Here is a 6,228-nt window from a genome sequence, read left to right on the forward strand (position 1 = left end):
AGCCCTGTTGCTTTTGAGTCCTTGGAGGTAGATGGTGGGAGTACCTAATAGAAGTAACTGCTTACCTCATAGGATCCTGGAATCCAGAGAGAGGAGGAGAGGACAGGTCCCAGGATCCCCTTCAAGATCATTGCCTTACTCACTTAAACTTCCTTCCCTTGAGTTCCACCTCCTCAATGCTCTCCTACCTCCCAGTCATGTCACTGATGGGGAACTAAGCCTTTAACCTTAGAGAAAGATCCAAGATACAAACTGTAGTAGTTACCCTTCCACAAACCACCAACTTCCATTATTACTTACCAAAATAACCCCACTAAAAAGTATTCATGTGTTCAGTCCCAGGGAACAAATCAAGGTAAAAGGTTTCCCTTTTTGGCTTCTTTGCATCTTCAGTTTTTGCAATTGGACCTGGTTTTGGGAATGGAAAGATGGCCCAGCAGTTAAGATGTAAGGCCTGCAAAGCCTAATGACTGAGGTTTGATTCCCTAGTACACACATAATACCCGATTGACAAAGTGGTGCATGCATCTGTAGTTTTCTTTCTTTCTTTCTGTCTGTCTGTCTGTCTTTTTTGTTTGTTTGTTTTGACATAGGGTGTCACTTTAGCTCAGACTGACCTGGAATTTACCATGTAGTCTCAGGGTGGCCTTGAATTTATGGTGATCTTCCTACCTCTGCCTCCCAAGTGCTGGGATTAAATGCATGTGTCACCATTTCTGACTACATCTGTTATTTGTTTGCAGCACCTCTCTCCTTGAAAATAAATAAATTTGAAAAATTAACAAAAATCAATTTGATCTGAGACATAGTCAGGAATATGCTCTTGGTTATGGCTTTAATCCATGAGGAAAATAGTTTGCTATCTTAAAGATTCTCCCCTCTTGTCTTTTTAAATTATTTTTATTAATTATGAAATTCACTGTATGAAAAAAATCATGTGGCATTCCTATTCTTCTCATGATATCCCCTATTCCCCTTCCCCATTCCACTGAGGATCCTCTTCAGTAGTATTGGTCGTATTCACTGTTGGCTAATGAATGCATCTTTGTCTTTTTCGGGGGAAGGTCACTTTTTTGTTGTTGTTAAAGAAGAGGGAGCTGGGAGACTGGCTTTGTGAATAAGCACCTTTAATCACTGAGCCATGGCCCCAGCCCTCCTGGTTTTAAATTGTTTTTTTTTTTTTATTTTGCTCTAATTTTCTTTTCTTTAAATATATTATTTTTATTTATTGGGGTTGGGAAGAGAGAGAGAGGGAGAGGGAGGGAGGGAAGGAGGGAGAGAGAGAGAGAATAAGTACACCAGGGCCTGTGGTGACTAAAAATGAACTCTAGACATGAGAGCCACCATGTACATCTGGCTTATGTGGAATCTGGGGAATCAAACTTGGGGCCTGAGGCTTGGCAGGCAAATGCCTTAATAGCTAAGCCATGACCCACCTACTTTTTAATTTTTATTTATTCATTTTAGAGGGAGGGGGAGAGAGAGGTGGTACACCTAATCCCCCAGTAGCTGCAAAACAAATTAGTTGCATGCACCACCTTGTGTGTGTGGCTTACATAGGTCCCAGAGAATTGAACCTGGGTTCTTTGGCTTTGCAGGCAAGTGCTTTAACTGCTAAGCCATCTCTCCAGCCTCTCCCTTGTTTTGAAAGAAACAGAAACTCACCTTTTTGGTCAGGTTGGCCTCAAACTTGTGATCTTCTTATAGCTGGGATTATAAAGTATGCACAACTGCACCTGGATAAAGTAATCCCCATGACAGGATGCAGTGAAGCATTGGAGATTCAGCTTTGGAATGGATTCTCATCTTCATCCACTGACACAGGACTGAGAAGAAGTTTAGGCCAGGTGTTAAAATGGTGGCATAATGCTGGGTTTAATGGTGTATCCCCTGAATTCTAGCACTCAAGAGGCTGGGGATCAGAATTTTCATGTATTTGTGAATATCTTGGGCTACCTAGTGAGTTCTAGGCTAGTCAAGGTTTCCTACCCAGTTCTTGTCTCAAGATTTAGTGGTGGAACATTAAAGTTTCTGATTGCTTGTTTTCTCTGCACTATGCAGCTGAAATAAAAGTAATTATTATTCCTTTTTTTCCCCTCTTTTTTTTTTTTCTGTTAAGATGCTCAGGCTAGCCTTGAACTTGCCATCCTCCTCGTCAGCCTAATAAATGGGATTCCAGGCCTGCAGTAACAGATTTAGCCAAGTGTATATCCCCAGCATTTAGCTATTTGCTTATCTGCATTGGTGTTTGAACCCCAGGTTGTGTAGCACTGATCTATTAGTAGCCCTCCGACTTCCTCAGTACCAGAGCTCTGATTTTTTTTTTTTTTTTCAGCAGGATTGCACCTGGCTCTAGTTTCCTCTACACTAGGAACATGCATGTGACTGATTTCTGCTGAGGTGTTAGTAGAAGTTGTTTGGTGGAGATTATTGGAAAGTTTCTAAACAGGATTAACTAAGCTGGTGAATCAACTTTTTTCTTCCTGGAAGGTGCAGAGGATGCCTGGAGTTTTTGCATCCATCTCATGACAAACTTGAGCCACATGCCAATTATGAATGAAGATATAGTCCAGGTGTGAAAGTGCCACACAAGCCTTTGAGTGCCTTGCTCTGGACTTCTCCTTCACGGAGAAAATGAAGCACTCTGTACAGCTGTAGAGACCTTTTCTCTTTTATTTTGCTTCCCTCTCTACCTTCCTTTCCTTTATGTGTGTGTAACTGATTGAAATTCCCAATAGAGATGTGGAATTTCTCTTATATTTTCTTTTCCTTTTCAGTGAAACTAGGAGGAAGTGTCATTAAGTAAGGGTAAGGATTGGATATGGAATGTGGGAGGTTGGAGAAAAAAATAAGTAAAATAATCATTATGAAATCTGAGAGGGAATTAAGGAAATGTAGAATTTCCAAGTGCTGATGAAAGCATACTACATCCTTCAGGTACTAGTAGTTGGAAATATAAAGCAAGAACCTCTCTTGGTGGCTCATGCCTTTAATCCCAGCACTCTGGAGGCAGAGGTAGGAAGATCTCTGTGAGTGCAAGTACACTCTGAAACTACCTAGTAAATGCCAGGTCAGCCTGGGCTAGAGAGCATCTCTAACTTGAAAAAAAGAAAAAGAAAAAGAAAATATAAAACAAGATCAGTCTTGATTTTCTCTAGTAAGTTCAAAGCACAACATAGTTAGCAAATTGGATTTACCCAAGACTAGTGTATTGATAAAGGAGTTTCCCCATTTGTGAAATAGAAGACTAAATAGGAGTCACTGAGATGCTATTAGATGACCTGAATGTATTTGTAAAACCATGGGATTAATACAATACCCAAACTTGAAAAAAACAAATCATTTTGTAGTATTCTGCTAAGCACATATTCTATCACTTAATATATCGAATCTGACTTTATTTTGTATTGACGATAGAACCCAGCACGTCATGTGGGCTAGTCAAGTGCTCACATAGTGATATAAACCCCAAGACTCAGCCACATTTTTTTCGAGGTACAGTCTTGCTGTAGCTCCGGCTCACCTGGAATTCACTATGTAGTCTCAGAGTGGTCTTGAACTCAGAGATCCTCTTATCTCTGCCTCCCAAGTGCTGGGAGGCACGCACCATTCATGCCCAGTAACATTATCCACATTTAAAAAATTTCTAAGAACTCATGTGATTCCAGCATTGAAGAGAGGTACAAAGATGTAGCTCTCCTCTCTCCCTCTGTGCCTACACATCTCATTCTTCCCTACTGTCCCCTAGAAATAAGCATTTATGTCTGCTTAGTACTCTTCCTGAGTGACTGTGAAAGTACAAATATTGAAAAATTGACCCTTTTAAAAACTATTTTTATTTATTTGTTTGCAAGCAGAGGGGAGAGTGTGTGTGTGTGTGTGAGAGAGAGAGTTGGCATGCTATGGCCTCCAGCTGCTGCAAACAAACTCCAGATGCATACACCTCTTTGGGCATCTGGCTTTATGTGGATACTCAGGAATGGAACCTAGGTTGTTAGGCTTTGCAGGCAAGAGTGTTATCTGTTGAGCCATGTCATCAGCCCAATTGACACCCCTTCTACTTTTTATTGGTAGCTTCCATAATTACAGACAATACACCATGTTAATTACCTCCCCTCTACTTTCCAATTCACAAATCCATTCTCTATAATATCCCCTCCCTCTCTCTATTAGTCTTTCTTTTATTTTGATGTTATCCTTTCCTCCTATTATGAGGGTCTTGTGAATGTACTGCCAGGTACTTTGAGGTCATGGATATTGTGGCCAGTTTCTGTCTGAACCATTGCATTGTAAGCAGTCTTACCCTTCCTTTGGCTCATACGTTATTTCTGCCACCTCTTCTTCAGTGGACTCAACCTTGGATGATATGGTAGAGAAATTTCTGTGCTAAATATTCCTATGTCAGCACTCTCATGCCTGTTGGGTCATCCCAGTGGTCACCACCATCTGAAAAGGGAAGCTTCTCTAACTAAAGTGGAAGTAGCATTAATATATGGGTATAAACATTAAGTAAAGTGCTTAAAGGGCAGTTTGGTGAGCATAATATCTACATTTAGTCAGGCAAGAGCAGACATCTTAGGCTCATAACCACACCCACCATAGGCTTTTGGTTAGGTTTTCAGTAGGCATGTATTCCTTTCCCTCCTTTGGAGCAGGCCTCTAGTTCAATTAGAGAGCAGTTGGTTTTCCCCACAATGGACATGCCACTATTGCACCTTTGCAGTCATTTGGCCTGCCTGGCCAAACTTGACGCTTGCAGTGCCCATTGTTTTCATCACTGATGACTTCTGTTTCCATAGTGCTGCATACATTACAGCTTTTTCCAGCTTTCTGTTGCTCGTCTACAGGCAGGAGCTTTTCAGCTCAGCTCCTGATTGATTTCTCAGGGACCTTGCAGCCCTGGCATGTGGAGTATGTAGAAATAGGGTCTTATCGTTTATGCCTCAGGGACCTCACTGTCCAACAACTAAGGTGGCCCACCCCTGGCACTGAAATTTTTCTAGCAACATTCCATGGCTTCTGGGTGTGCTAGTATCCAAAGGAATAGGCTTCTATGTTGCTAATTAAACATCTTGAATTTTGTTTAGCCCTCCCCTCCCACCCTTCCCATGGCCTTACTTAGGCCATTGCACCCCAGTAATCTGTTTATCTAATTACATATATACAGTACCATCCCCTTAAATCCTCTCTCCTCCTTCTCTTATAGCCCTTTTCTACCTTACTGACCTCTGCTGCTAATTTTCACTCCTACTTACATAAAAGTCCAAACATCTCAAGCTTTCTGGGCCTGGGTTACCTCACTAAGTATAATCCTTTCCAGATCCAGCTATTTCCTGGCAAATTTCATAATTTCACTTTTTCTTTACCACTGACTACATAAATATAACACATCGTCATTAACTATTCATTACTTGAGCAACATCTATGCTGGTTCCATTTCCTAGCTTTTGTGAATACAGCAGCAATAAACATGGTTGAGCAAGTATCTCTCAGGTAATGAGAAGAGTCTTCAGGATGCATGGCTAGGAGTAGTGTATCTGGGTCATATGGTAAATCTACTTTTTTAAAATATTTTTTGTTCATTTATTTGAGAGTGACAGACACAGAGAGAAAGACAGATAGTGGGAGAGAGAGAGAAGGGGTGTGCCAGGGCTTCCAGCCACTGCAAACGAACTCCAGATGCATGTGCCTCCCATATGCATCTGGCTAACGTGGGACCTGGGGAACTGAGCCTCGAACCGGGGTCCTTAGGCTTCACAGGCAAGCGCTTAACCGCTAAGCCATCTCTCCAGCCCGGTAAATCTATTTTTAAAATATGTTTAATTTATTTATTTTAAAGAGAAAGAAAGAGACGAGAGAGAGAGAGAAAGAGAATGGGTGTGCCAGTGCCTCTAGCCTGCAAATAAACCCCAGATGCAGGACCCCCTTTGTGAATCTAGCTTACATGGGACAAGGGGAATTGAACTTGTGTTCTTTGACTTTGCAGGCAAACCCCTTAAACACTAAGCCATCTCTCCAGCCCTGGTAAATCCATTTTTAGTTGTCTCAGGAAACTTTACATTGATTTCTACAATGGCTGTACCAGATAACATTACCACCAACCGTGGAGAAAGATTTTTTTTTCCACATCTTCACCAGCATTTATTGTCATTTCTTTTGTTGATGGTAGCCATTCTGACAGGAGTGATGTGTAATCTAAAAGAAGTTTTTTTTTTTTTTTTTGCTTTT

This window comes from Jaculus jaculus, chromosome 6 (assembly GCF_020740685.1).
Source record: "Jaculus jaculus isolate mJacJac1 chromosome 6, mJacJac1.mat.Y.cur, whole genome shotgun sequence".
NCBI lineage: Eukaryota > Metazoa > Chordata > Mammalia > Rodentia > Dipodidae > Jaculus > Jaculus jaculus.